Raw genomic sequence first — 13,694 nt, 5'->3', positions numbered from 1 at the left:
ACAAAGTTGCTTTTACAAATTTACTGATTCCAACCCAAAACCTAGATGATGTGAGTGTAGCAGTTTGACTTCCCCCCAGTCTTCAGTGCATAAATGTACCACAACATTTATCTACTCATTTGATGTGAAAGTATCAAAGATACCATAAAATGTTACTGATTAACTGCATTTACTGCTTGCTGTTTCCATGACCCCTTTTCAGCAATTCAATTAGGCATACGAGAGAACAAGAAAATCTCAGAACTCTGAAATATTTTACTCCCTACTTTTTCAGTTTCATGAGTCAAAATCTGAAAACCATACATAGCACATGGTTTGAAAAAAAGCCCTGAATCATTTAAAAAGACAAAGCCCAATGCATTAGTCAATTAAAAATGCAAAGGAATAATTGATTAGTGTGAAGAACACAAACTCCAGATCTCAAGTTTTAAAGAGTAGCTCTTAATATCCTAGTTTTAAAACTGAACTGAGTTGCGCTTTCACATAGGTTGATTTTTAATTCATCTGCAGAAAAGCCACTCAAATAAGCCATAGTGTAAAACCCTTCCGGTGTCCCGCTCAGTAACACAACTGATCTGAGGTTACAAGGTTGATCTTTCACTGAATAATAATTGCATCCAAAAGAGCAGGCAGAGATCATTTATCAAAATGAAATCTACCCAGCAAGGTCAAAAGGAGGAAGTTAGGAAGGTGCACAAGTTGTTACTCCTGTTTGGCTACACCTTTAAGGACAACATTTTCAGTTTCTCCTTAACAGGTAAAGAGTCAACCCAGCAAAGGCAGCAAGCATACATGCTGGTCAGCAGCTTGACTGACTGGCAGTAATTATTTACATGCATCCCTATACTAAAACTTAATTGCCCCTGAAATGAAGAAGTTAGGCTGAAAATTCCCCAAAGTAGCAGCAATACTTCACATGATTGCTGGTTAGAATGTTAAACCAGAGCCCTCATGACAAATGACATCACCTCAGCCCATACCTGATTTGAAAAGGAGTAGCTCCAACAAGGGCGTTTCCCGGAGTCTCTGCCCTTACAACTTCTGCAAGTACCAGCCACTAAAGTTTCTGACCTGACAAGACCACAGCAAACAATGTCCTCTGACTAAGTACGACAGAAACCAATTATTTGTTTCAGTTTGACTAAATATTATAAAGATTATTCTCAATAAACAACAGATGTTTAATGAGATGGTAACAAGTTATCATAAAGTTATGTTGAACATTCAAAAATACTACTCTAGAACCCTGTCATTGTACATGCAATACTTTAAAGCGGTAAGAAAAGTAACCAGAGAGGAGGGTAATATTAAAGTGAAAATCATCATAGATCAAAGTATCTGTATAACCAGTCCTCTTCTGCCCCTGATGAAAAGAAGCTTTCCTCAGGAAATTCACTTGTTTACATGATTCACACTTTACAGCTTTCTTTACCAACAGGTTTGTACTGCTACTGTTCTCAGCCCTACCAAAAAGGAGTATTTTTGAAGAGAAATGCTGGTTAAGTGGCACGAGTAGGTTATGTTTTCCTACTCCCCTGAGAAGGCTGATTAAATTATATGAATGAAAATTGCAAAACTCAGGTAATCTAGGAACTTCTACTTATTTTAAAAAATACCTGCCTTTGAATCTGTTAACATAGGAAATGTATAACAGGAAAGTTTTAGACAGGCTCCTCAGCAGATGTCAAATGACCTGCACAAAAGAATGAGCAGTTCAAACTTGCATTTGTTGAATTAAACACTGCTCACAATCAGTTTTTAAATATAAAGCACCTATCATTCTGAAAGTGTCTAATATTTAGTTACAGCATGAATTACTGATACAATGTTATTTCAGACTGCTTTCTATCGTGCAGGACAGTCCAAGAGTAAATTCTACTTTAGAAGCCATGAAAATCAGAAATGTAATGTTATTTTTTACTTCAGGTTCTCATGCTTCAGGTGTTCTCCACCCACAACAGAAGCAACACTTGTCTGAGACGCTTTCCTTCATAAAAGTACAGGTCAAGTTTTGTTACTATGAAATTTTCCCTCAAAGCAGGACTGGCTCATTGGCATAGCAACAGTTTGGGATTTACAAAATACTCACTATCCACCACTGCTCCAGTTTGTAAATAATTAAAAAAAACTATTTCTACAACTCAGAAAAGCTGTGGGTACAAGATTTACTGTCCATCCTCCTCAGAGTCAGAAAGCACTTGTCACATATATGCTGTTATGCTTAGTAGCAATCAGCATGCTAAGCACCCTTCTCCTAGTCTGAAACCTCCAGTTGTAATATTTCACTCCATTTATTAACAAAATCGGCTGCTTCAAAGTTCAGCTTCTTCCTCCTATAGCAAATCACAGAACGCTGACTGTGGAGTTTCACTAAAAGCACTTCATACTGCGAGGCTACCCTTCAAAACCCGGGACTTGAATAGGGCAGAAATAGCTTGAGCCTCACTCCTGTGAAAGTTCCTCAGTGCTCAAATGGGTTTGCCCACATAATCTCATCAAATGATCCAATTCCATACAAGAAAAATAACTTTTAATATTGATAGCGAATCTCAAGGAACGAGAAAAGTTGAGTCATTTTCTGCTGGAGACATCTAGCATAGATCTGTTACAGAAAAATACCGATTCAGTAATGACCTTCTACATTCTGCAGCATTAGCGAACTATACTCTAATGAACTCACTGGCAAAACATGCTGCCTCAAAACTGTCCTAAGAACATCACCAAGTTTAAGCTCTGTAATTGAAGCAAACGACACAGATCATTATGTTCACTTAAAACTACATCTGTATGATCACATCAAATCTGCTTACTGAATATAAAAAATTACCACTACCACCTGTTCCAGAAGTCCAGTCCATAGTTGCATTTTTTTTTCCTCACTTATTATACAACAGCTCTAAAAAGAGTACTTCCTTATTGAGGTACAGAGTTGTTACATCAATAAATATAATAAAAAACAGAAGCCTATTTTAGAAATAATTTGTATTTTTAAACCAATTTTTTTTGTTCTATAAAAAACAACAAATTGTGGCAGTTAAGAACTCCCAAGTATTCTGTTAACACATCCAGTCACGTTACAAACCCAGAGCTGTAAATAGCCAGCGTGCATGAAGATACCTGTAGCTTTCAGCAAAGCATACAGAATTTATCTAGCAGTAGCTGCAGTTTGGGAATTCATAAACTGAAGAGAGACGTGGTTTGTAAAGCTCCGTATAAGCCATAAATCATTAGGCAAGAAAACAGAATGCGTTTGGCATATGATAACGTTGTGACTTATAGCAACTTTCCAAAAAGCAGAGAATAAAATAAAACCAGCAACAAGCTCATGCAACTGAGCTACAGCAGTATCTCATAAAAGATTCAAACCCAGTGCTATTCCTAGCCCCCTATCTCAGTATATTTTTCCAGCTTGACTGGATTTTCCCCCTTTCTAATTGCTAGTTTTAACTAAAGCCAATGTAGATTAAGAATCAACCTTAAAAGCAGCATGGATTACGTGCAGAAGGACAGGTAACATTCTGAATCAAAAGCAGGCACTGGAAATACTAAAACAGAGATACCCCTTCCAGCAGAAGAAACAAAACAGCTGCCCGTTCGCTGCTGCTGGTACCCTGCCAATCAGTAACACCGCACGAACGCGCCGCATCTCCTCCTTCATTCCTGCGTCCTCTGCGGGCGATTATTTGGACGCTCTAATGCCCGCATTTCGCTAACCGTAATCAGGTCGTCACCTCGCAGCCTAGAGGAAGGGGCAGGTGAAGCAGCAGGGCGGTGGGCAAGGGGCCGCAGACGCATCGCTTGGGTGCAATGAAGATTTAAACGCCGAGCAGCCGCTTCCTGCGGCGGCGAGAGCAGTGGGAGCATCGCACCGCGCTCACCGCGGCAGGCCCGTAGCTCCTGAGGGAGTGCTGACAGGAACCTGCCCCTCCGACCCCCGCCGCCCCGTCCAGCTCAGCATCTGGGGACTCCCTCGTTGTGCCCCCCACCACCCCAGAGTGCCGACATCGCCCTTACCAGCCGCTCACCGCAGGCACCGTGCGAGCGGCAGGCTGCTGGGTTTTCCACGCACACACACCCCCCACACCCGAGCGCTGGTTGTTTTCCAGCCAGAGACACCCCCCGCCCCTCTCCTCCCCGCCGCCCCGGGCTAAACAAGCTGGTTCCAGCCCCGGCGCCCCCGCCTCCCCTCCGCAGAGCCCGCCTCTCCTCACAGCCTGCCCGCCACCCACGGCTGCACCCACCCGCCTCTCGCGGATCGTTAATGGCTGTGCCCCTCCGCTTCCCCCCGACCGCTACCGGCTGCGCCCCTCCTGCGCCTCCCGCCTCCGCCAGCAGCACTCACCCGAGGGCAGAAGAGAAAGGGGGGCAGCAGGAACAGGCTCCGCCGCAGCCGGTGCCCCCGCCAAGGCTGTCGCTGTCTCCGCCCCGCCGCACTCCCTCCTCTTCCTCCTCCCCCACCGTCGCCACCGAGCGCCCCCCCGCTCCCCACAGGGTGCGGCTTCCCGAGCTTGCAGGCCAACAACCACGGTGCCCATTGGAGGGCGTGAGCTCAGCGAGTAAGGGGCTCTGCTATTGGTGGAGGCAGGTGGGTAGGCGGAGTGTGATGGGGACGGCGGTGGTGACCGAGGGAGCGGGCAGCGGAGTCGGGTTTGTGCCTCGTCGGTTGCGATAGTTCCGCACGACTGACACCCCCGACATACGGGCTTCTTGTGGAGCCGCATCCCTTCAGAAAGAAGCAGCGAGTTGTCTGGGAAGCTTATTTTACAGCAGGCTGGGAGACAGGAGCGGAAATCAAGTAATTGCCAAGGAAGCTGTACGGTAACGGGTTCCTTAACACAGAGAGCTGGCGGTATCTAATCGCTGGGAGCTCAGAGCCAGTCGAGATCCATCCAGACGTGCAGATACCCAGCGATAGCAGTCAAGTGTAAGAACTGCATTGGTGAGGGTTAGAGACACCTGTCAGAACTGAAGGTATTTGAGTCAGTCGAATATCCTCGGGATGTTAAGTTCCAGTCTAATGAGGAGTTGTATACCTGATTCAGGAAGTGTGCGGATATATTGTATAGCATGCATATAGGAGGCCTGATTAGATCTTTATAAATCATTCCCTTAGATCTTCTAAAGTCCTTGAGGAGCTCTGTTGGTAGTATAACTCCACAGTGTGTTAGGCACTGCAAATAAAGCAACAACTATAAGGTTCATTTCTCCTATTAGCTACCTTTTTTCCTCCTGTATGTTTTTACTGTCATTTCTATATCATTTTAATACTGCTGTTTTACCCTTTTTTTTTTTTTTTGAAACTTGAATAGTGTCTGCCTCAGGTCATATAAAGAGTTGGTGCTTTCAGAATCACTAAACTTCTCTTTTATATTTACCTCTAACACCCAAATTATCCATACACTCAGTAGAAAAACAGATTCCTGCAAGCAAAACGTGATGGGTACCTTCAAGAGCCATGAACATCTCTTCCTTGTAATATGGGAGGAATCTAGCCTGCTCCAACCACCTCCACTGAGGAAACATGCTCTGCCTACCTAGTTCATGCTGTCTGGCAATTAATCTTCATTTCTTCACTGTTTAGAATGGAAAAATAGGCCATAGAGGTGTGTGTAAATTCAACCACCAAAAACGGTGGTTTGGTGGTGAAGTGCTGACACAATGATTATGGCATGTCTGACAAAAAAAAACAATGCTGGACATAGGTCTGCCTAGTGCAGAACATGCCACAACAGGACACATGTTAGTGTAATTACTAATAATTAGCAGATCATGTCTGAGGGGTTTTTTGGTAAGAACTGTTGCAGTAGACCTGAAACATTAAAGTCACTTCATCTGCCTAGCGTTGAATGCTGTTAAGTGCAGTAGGTATGTTTATGTACCAGAGAGCATTCTTTTTGCCTTTGTTCAAAACCTGCTCAAGGAGGTACAGGGTCTACTGCAGGGTCCAACCACCAGCCTCACACCTTGCATTCCCCTTGGCACGCTTGTGACTACCTGCCAAAACTCTCCTTCATCTTGTCACCTCACTTACCTTTCTTTCCTAGCCATAGCATTCAAAGCATGAATCTTCTTGTCTGATAAAGTAAATGGGAGAACAGATCCATGTTAAAACTAATTAATCAAAAAAATGCTGCTTTGTTGTAAAATGAATGGGTCTCTTCTCGAGTTCGGTGCATGGCTGCAAGATAAGCAGTGCCAGGAAGGAGGGGGATATTAAGGACAGCAGCAGTGCCCCAGGACCAGAGGAGGGCAGGGTCATTTCTTGCACTAGCAGTGCTGGATTAGAGTGTTTGTGTAACTGCCAGGTGTGGTGTCACAAGCAGCTTAGGCCGATCAAATGATGCATTTTATCATCCCATCTGTTTGCTCTAGTGAAGTGCTGCAGACAAGTGCTGTTTCTGCTGTCTCACTCTGTGGCCTGCCCACAGTTCCTCCAGCCTTCCCCTTGCATCTGGCATCATACCCCACAACCACGAGGCCAGAGATGTTGTTTCACTTGGCTAACCTGGTGGAAAAGCAGAGGGGTGAGGAAGGGGTGAGGCCAGCTTTCTGCTGGATCAGCCAACTCCACCAACTCACTGTGCAGCCCAAGACTACTGAAGCAGATGCATGATGGTGTTAACCTTGCCTGTTCAGTTTTTGGCCTGAGCAGGTTCCTGGACTTCCTCTACCCAGCTGTGGGAACAGTAAGGCTGGTGTGAAGGCCAAGGCAGGATTACATGGGTAGAAACAGAGGGGAGGACATGTATACCCTGACAGGTACTAAAGCAGTTCACTGTATGCAGAAACAAGGCATCAAGGACAATCTGAAAAAGCACTTGTGTGTTATTTTAAGACATGAAGAACTTGTCTGTTAGCTCTTACCAGCGTGGTGTTGTTTGGTCGGTATAGGTGTTCAGCTTGCTGACTGCTCCACAGGAAATTGTTTTCCTCGGCAGGCTCTGGGCTCAACTCGCATCATACAATCTCAAGTAAGAGAGTCAATACCAGTGTATTTATTTATACATTATTTTAGTTTGGTTTTACTAGGTATCAGAAAAATAAGACTGTACAATTATTTTTACACAACCAACCTCTTTACCTGGCTTTAGTGCTCCTTGATGACCAAACTTTACAGCTACCTGTGAGAAGCACAGCAGTAGGCTAATGTCACATATCTTGCGTCATGACATTTATCTTTTCCTTTATATGTGATACACTCATTCTACAAAAGCAGTTCCAGGTCAGTTTTGTTACCTACAGACTAGGAATGACAGTATCACAGAATCACAGAATGGTTTGGGTTTGGAAAGGACCTTAAGATCATCCAGTTCCAAGCCCCCTGCCACGCGCAGGGGCACCTCACACTAGACCATATCACCCAAGGCTCTGTCCAACCTGGCCTTGAACACTGCCAGGGATGGAGCATTTACCATTTCTTTGGGCAACCTGTGCCAGTGTCTCACCACCGTCACAGGAAAGAATTTCATCCTTATATCTGAACATGAACTTCCCCTGTTGAAGTTTGAACCCATTACCCCTTGTCCTATCACTACAGTCCCTGATCAAAACAGATCTTTCCCTCTTGGCCTGTCAGAGCCATGGAAAGTCTATTGACCAGGCAGGACTTGCTTCCCAGCTGTGATCACTTGTTTTCATCTCACAGAGACTTTTTACTGCACTTCCTGGACAAAGTTCTGGTTTCTTTAAACAAAACAATGCCACTACGTGATTTTTCTGCTGCTGTTCCCATAGGCCTTCAAAAGGGGAGTCTTGGTGTTGAAACTTCCATGTCAGGTGCCAGCAAAATAAAAGCTGATACTGTAGTAGTTGTACCAGACTTGGCGTGGTGGGATGGTGTGTGTAGGAAAACACAAATTCTCTCTACGAATTACCCTGGAAGTGCTGTGTGTGTCCCTGGTACCTGGTACACACACTGCTGGTGGTGGCAGAGGTGGGCTTACACGCAAGGAGCATTACTATTAGTAACTAGTTACTACCAGGAGGGTTGGAACTAGATGATCTTTAAGGTACCTTCCAACCCAAACCATTCTATGTTCTGTGTAAAGAAGGAGAACTTCTCCAGTGATTTGAAATTAGTATGTGGGAACAATCTTTAATGTACATATATATATATACACACACAAGAAATATTTGATAGAACAACCACATGGAAGGTAAAAATTAAATGTATTCTGATCTGTTTCATCTTTCTCCACAACCAAACAAAAACACATCTGAGGATTATTTGAGGTAAAAAACATAAAAAAAAAGAAAACTGAAGCAGCAGGTGGGAAAGGGCAGAGCAGCTGGAACAGGCTGACACTAAATGTTGCCAGATTTTATGCACTGTTCAGCTGAGAGGCCACTTTGGCTTTAAGATTGACAAATATTGACTTTATGCTCAGGGGGACGTAGGGAAATTATTCTGCACAGTTGAGACTAAACGTAAATCTAGCTTCATGGTTCAAGCTTGTTAATAACAGGTTCAATTAAACACAACTAAAGGTGCAACGATTGCTTCAGCCAAAAGGAACTCAAGCAACCAATGGTTTTAACATTACAACACTCTATGGAGGTTTGGGTTAGCTTTTCTAAAATCCTTTTCCAAGTAGAGCTGATTCTTTTAATTGCTGTATGGATGACTTCCTGAGCATCACATACCTTTAAGATGTATGTTTTCTGGGAGTTGCTTCTGTAGCAATTCCAGTGTCGGGACAGCTGCTGAGATCATTTTTAGCTGCTCCCTAATGACACCCTCATCCTTCAGAGGAGAAGGAAAAGTGCTTTTAACAGAAGTTAGAACTTTTGAACTAACTTTAGAACCGAAAACAGCCCCAGGAGAAAGAAACAAAGAATGGAAAAAGAAAAAAAGGTACCCGGGCAAGTTCAAAGTAAGGAGGAGTGCTGAGAAATGTAAGAAAAATATTATAAAGTATTTAATATTTTAATCATTGTTATATACAGGAGAAAAGTAATTAATGTTGGGAGAAGCTTTGTAATCTTAGAATATCATGTTTTGAATTCCTTTGAATTGTGTTTAATTTTTAAAGGCACATTTCAGGAGTACTCCCGTGGTTGGGCTGTGGCTGGAACTTCACTGAGAAAGTAAATAATGAATGCTAGTGCAGTGCAAATTAATAACCACTGGAGTCTGAAGCAGACAGCTTGTGAGGCCACACCTCACATCTTTCTTCTTCAGCCTGGAATAAAACCCTTTAATAAGTTTACGTGGAAGAGACCCTTCTGTTTCCTGTGGGCTGTTGGCAGACCTTCCAGATCATCTTTTAAATCACCAGCTTCTGTACTAGCACAAGGCTCAGTCCGTGCAAAAAGCTTTCAAGGTCAGAACTGAAGTGCCCATCAGCCTCCCAGGGCAAGAACAAGCTGTGCCAGGACTGTACAGAGGGGGAGTTGGTGCAAAGTGATTGTTAAAAGGCAGAAGTGGTGACTCAAAAAAGAGTTTGGTGCTGTTCCCTGGGTTTATATATCTACAGCTCTAACCCCGCAAGCAATTATTACTGTCGTTTCTGTGCAAACCAGTTCCAGTAGAGATAGGTGTGAGTAAAACAATGTTAAAAATGAGTCTTTTGAGATCTCTATGATTACACACCCATTAAGGCTATGTCATGAATGCAAGAGTTTGGGTCACCCACTTCCCTGGTAAGGAGATGCTGTAAGGAAGGCGGTGCAGGTGTGGGGTAGCAGAGACCATCCTGTGATTAACATGCAGGAATGGAAGTCCTGAAGGAATAGATTTTGGGGTTGGCTATGCTATGAGGCTTACTACATACCCTAAGCCCACACTTCATCTGATTTTAACATGAGCTCAAATGCTACCTGATGTAAAAGTTTTAGTAGCCTTTGTTATTTGGGACTTTAGTTCTCTGAGTATTTATAGTAAAAGTACTATGAGCTCTCGTCTTTAAGGGGTTGTAATCACAGTTATCTCAAGCACTCCCATTGCTAGATAGTAACTTTCTTGACATCGAGGAGTTGGCTGTTTAGTAACAGAAACTATTGCAACATCATGAGATTTGCTGCTAGGAGAAGTATTTCATGTTGAGACGAACTTAACTGTTTAGTGTTCAGACTAACTTTAATACTGCACCATGTAGATAATTTAGGCAGTGCTCAAATGTCCACTATGTAAATTCTACCTCAAAGTATATTTTAAGAATAATTTAAATGCATTAGCATAAAATTCATTTTATTATCATCTAGATTAAAAGACATTCAAATGAGTAATTTTGCTAAACAACATTGCTACGTGTATAAGAAAGACAAGCCAGAAGATATCTTACCTTTCGAAGAACTGGCCCATCAAGTTGCCACCTCAAGTTAAGCTTTCATTTCCAACTTCTATCTGAAGTCATGCAAGACTGATTTCTACCCAGATGACTTGTACACTCCGTATTCCCGTTGCTGGAATCTCTGCATTGAACAGCCTGACCTGACCAGCAGATGTCCCCAGATTCAAAATAACTGATTACAGCTTCAGAAATCTTTGGCATCCTTTTGAACGTGCCACAGCCCAGCACACCAGAGGCCACCAATACTTTCGCTGCTTATTTACCTTCTTGTAAAACCCGAAGTTTTGAGCTAGGGAATACTTCACTGCTGGCACAAAGCGCCCTTATTGTAGAAAGATTGGGTTTACTTGTTACAATACACTGCCTATTGATTGACAGCCCCTTGTTGAAATCTTTCTTTTCAGAAGCACCCTTAATATATTTCCCCTGAAAGAACACCACCACCACCACACCCAGCATCACCTGGAACGGTCTTTCTTGGGAGTTTAGATCTAAGAGGCAAGACCTTTCCAAACTAGGATCAATGACTGAGTTGGGTATTGTTAAAACTCACAAACTGCATTTTCCTGGTACACCAAATACTGCTTTTACACTTCTCCACAAACTGTTTTAAAGCTACAGAGCTTGCAGGAGGTTATAGATGCAGAAGGCCTATTTGTGGGGAAGGAAAGAGGAGAGCCAGATTAGCAAGAGGTGTAGGAGACAGACTGAGCCACACGATCAAGCTGTGCTCTCTACAAACATCAGATATTTAACTGCATCTAATTCTGCACAGAACAGACTAGTGTGCAGGAGCAAGATGACTTGGAAGAGAGAGCATAAGCAATTGCAAATTTGTCTGGAATCCTTCTACCTGTTTCTGGAGGGATGAGGGAATTACCCAGCACGTTCTTATCTATACCTCCCTACTTTAAACTCTGGAGATGTCTAAGGTGTAAACCTACCAGGCTGTCAGCCTGCTGTACTTGTACTAACCTGCAGATGTAAACACACCAGGTTACACAGATGTTTCTGAGCAGGAGGCCTGTTTGCTGCTGGGGAGCAGGAAGATTCTCTTTCCTCAAGCAAGCTCTTGAAGTATACCTTTGGAGACTTAGATTTCTCTGTCCCTCCGAGATGCTCCTTTTATTATGGCTATACTTGCATTGTGTGCATGTAGATAAGGTGGTTGCTGCAGTCCTCAAGCCTGCACTCAAGAAACCTTGATGTAAATGGAAAAAGGTCATTTCCACCCCCAGCCACACAGTCTGATGACCAGAATGCTCAATTTCTGATAGTGCTGCTTACACGAAGATTTGCTTCTCGGGGGGGGTTAGAAACTAATTCATGTAACTTCACAGCCAGAAGAATTCAGCACTAGTCAACACAACTACAAAAGCATGAGCCCTCCCTCTCCCCTCCATGAAGTTAAAGACAACTGCACAGAATTTGGTGAACTGGCATTGAAAGTTTATCCACTTCAGAAATATATACATTCATATAAAAATAGGATATTAACACAAACATGTACATATTTGCAAATCTTGTATTACACAGCTAGACAGTGTTATGTTTTATAGGTACTAGTTTACATAAGTATTTTTACAGTTTAAAAATCTTAAAAGAGTATATGATTGCCAAAAAGAAGTAAATATCTGAGCAGGGCCCCAGACATAGTGTGAGTTTAACCGTCACAACACTGTGAAGTCAGTTATTCCCAGAGAAAAATGTACTCTGTAAGCAGTAGGTATAAATACTGCAAGAAACTAGAACTTGCTTTGATATCCGTATATTGATATGCTGAAGCCAGTTTTTAAATGCTTTGTTGGCTGAGCCTTCTTTAGAGAGTGGATTCATATGAGGGTATGAACGACAGGGATTCTCCTTTAAAATAGAAGTAATTAGAAACAAAATACCCAATATTACCACCAGAGTCTGACATTTAAGTACTGCATATTCTTTATGCACATAAAACCTACTACAGCAGGGACACAGATCAAAAGGCTGACATTGCATATGTCTGTGTCACTTGAAAAAGGCAGAGACAGAGTTTCTTGTCTTGATTCCTATGTCTGGTCCTAATGCTGCATCTGTTCATTAAGGAAAACCCCTTAAGGATTAACTCCTGGTTTACTGTTTTCATAAACAGAAAATTCTTATTCTGTAATGGTTTTGTTGATGTTTTCAAAGCTGTGACCGTCTAACTGCAACAAGACTAAAACCAACATATGAAAAGGTAATAGAAAAAGTGAAGTTTATGGGTACAGATTCAGGCTGATGGAAACTAGATTCCTTCTTCTGCTTCAGGAGTGACAGAATTACAAGTCTTGTAAACATTATTAGAGTATGAGCCCATAACAACTTTGAATCAGTTACTTAAGAGGCCATTAAAATAAATTTATTCTTCTTATTAAAATTTAGGAATAAGGTAATTTTGGCATAAATATCAAGCCCTTGGTTTTAGGATACCTGTTCCTGAAATATTATGGAATGAGTATCACAAGCACCCTGAAAATGCCTATCAGTGATTGCTTGATAGTATGTTAAAAACAGATTTTATTTGCATGCAACTACAAAGAGCAATTTTAATAATGGAAAAATTATTGGTGATCTACAAGCAGCAGACTAAGGCAGTGTGTTTGCCCTAGAACAGCACAGAGTGCAGCGGGCTCACAATCTGAGCCCAAGAGACTGACCACAATCTGGGGTATTCACAAGACTCCTTCCCTTCCCCTTTAAAATTAAGTAGTCCTTTCTCTTTCCTCATACCCATTAAAACCAGCGGCATCTCCTCTTCCAGTTCAGAACTAAGCAGTGGGGCTCCCAGGAAAGTCGAATCAGTATCAACCCACCTGAAGTGCATGTAACAAACCAGCCTGTGGGATGCCACAGCTCTATCAGCTGGCTAGTACCCTACTGATACTGATTACTGCAGACATCGTCATCTGAAGGTTTATGTGGTTATGTATGACATGGCTTAAAAAACAATAGCCACATTTCCTGATCCATCTTTACCTATGGTAAACCAAATTATTTGCACAGAAGTCTTCATTATTTACACGTCAACTATACAAGTAATACAAAACTTCTCAGTTGAGCACCAGTGCTGACTTAAGGAGTAATACCTTCAAGTCAGAGTATTAGTATTCCCTGTCACAAGCAAATTCTGATACACTTTCAGAAGTTTCCCTTTTCTGTATGGGTTGTATTCAGACCACTTCTTTGTTCATGTCCATCTTCTACATTCCAAGGAGATTACTAATAGCAGCAGTTTCATAAAAGGTGTAGGTATCACGGGAAGTTTTCACAGCGTAATCACTTCAGCTCTTTTTAAAATACCATGAAATCCACTGATCTGGATTGTAAGGTTTTACAGAGAGTTCATTAAATGGAGGTTATGTACAATTCAGTTGAGAATAAGTG

General features: G+C 42.4%; 1 protein-coding gene and 1 long non-coding RNA gene across 19 annotated transcripts in view; both read right to left on the bottom strand.

Moving 5' to 3' along the window:
• ADD1 (adducin 1) overlaps window positions 1-4,450 on the bottom strand; it is a 59,236-nt gene extending 54,786 nt beyond the window's left edge. For 16 of the 18 annotated variants that reach the window (XM_061467552.1, XM_061467607.1, XM_061467578.1 and 13 more), the window contains exon 1: window positions 4,343-4,450. The gene's annotated coding sequence lies outside the window, so the exon portion shown is untranslated. Of the gene's footprint in view, window positions 1-4,014; window positions 4,154-4,241; window positions 4,265-4,342 lie in introns of those variants that run through there. The other 2 variants (XM_061467570.1, XM_061467562.1) reach the window with 2 other exon arrangements.
• A 7,269-nt stretch (window positions 4,451-11,719) lies between these two features.
• The window catches only part of LOC133276736 (uncharacterized), a 238,759-nt gene continuing 236,784 nt past the window's right edge, over window positions 11,720-13,694 (bottom strand). Inside the window, exon 2 of the long non-coding RNA XR_009745984.1 lies at window positions 11,720-13,059. This is a non-coding gene — a long non-coding RNA (uncharacterized LOC133276736). The remainder of the gene's footprint in view (window positions 13,060-13,694) is intronic.

Source organism: Pezoporus flaviventris, unplaced genomic scaffold (assembly GCF_033815535.1).
Source record: "Pezoporus flaviventris isolate CSIRO_AGI_PZ_B2104156 unplaced genomic scaffold, CSIRO_AGI_Pfla_v1 ptg000002l, whole genome shotgun sequence".
In the NCBI taxonomy this organism is placed as follows: domain Eukaryota; kingdom Metazoa; phylum Chordata; class Aves; order Psittaciformes; family Psittacidae; genus Pezoporus; species Pezoporus flaviventris.
This window is presented reverse-complemented; position numbering and strand designations above follow the sequence as displayed.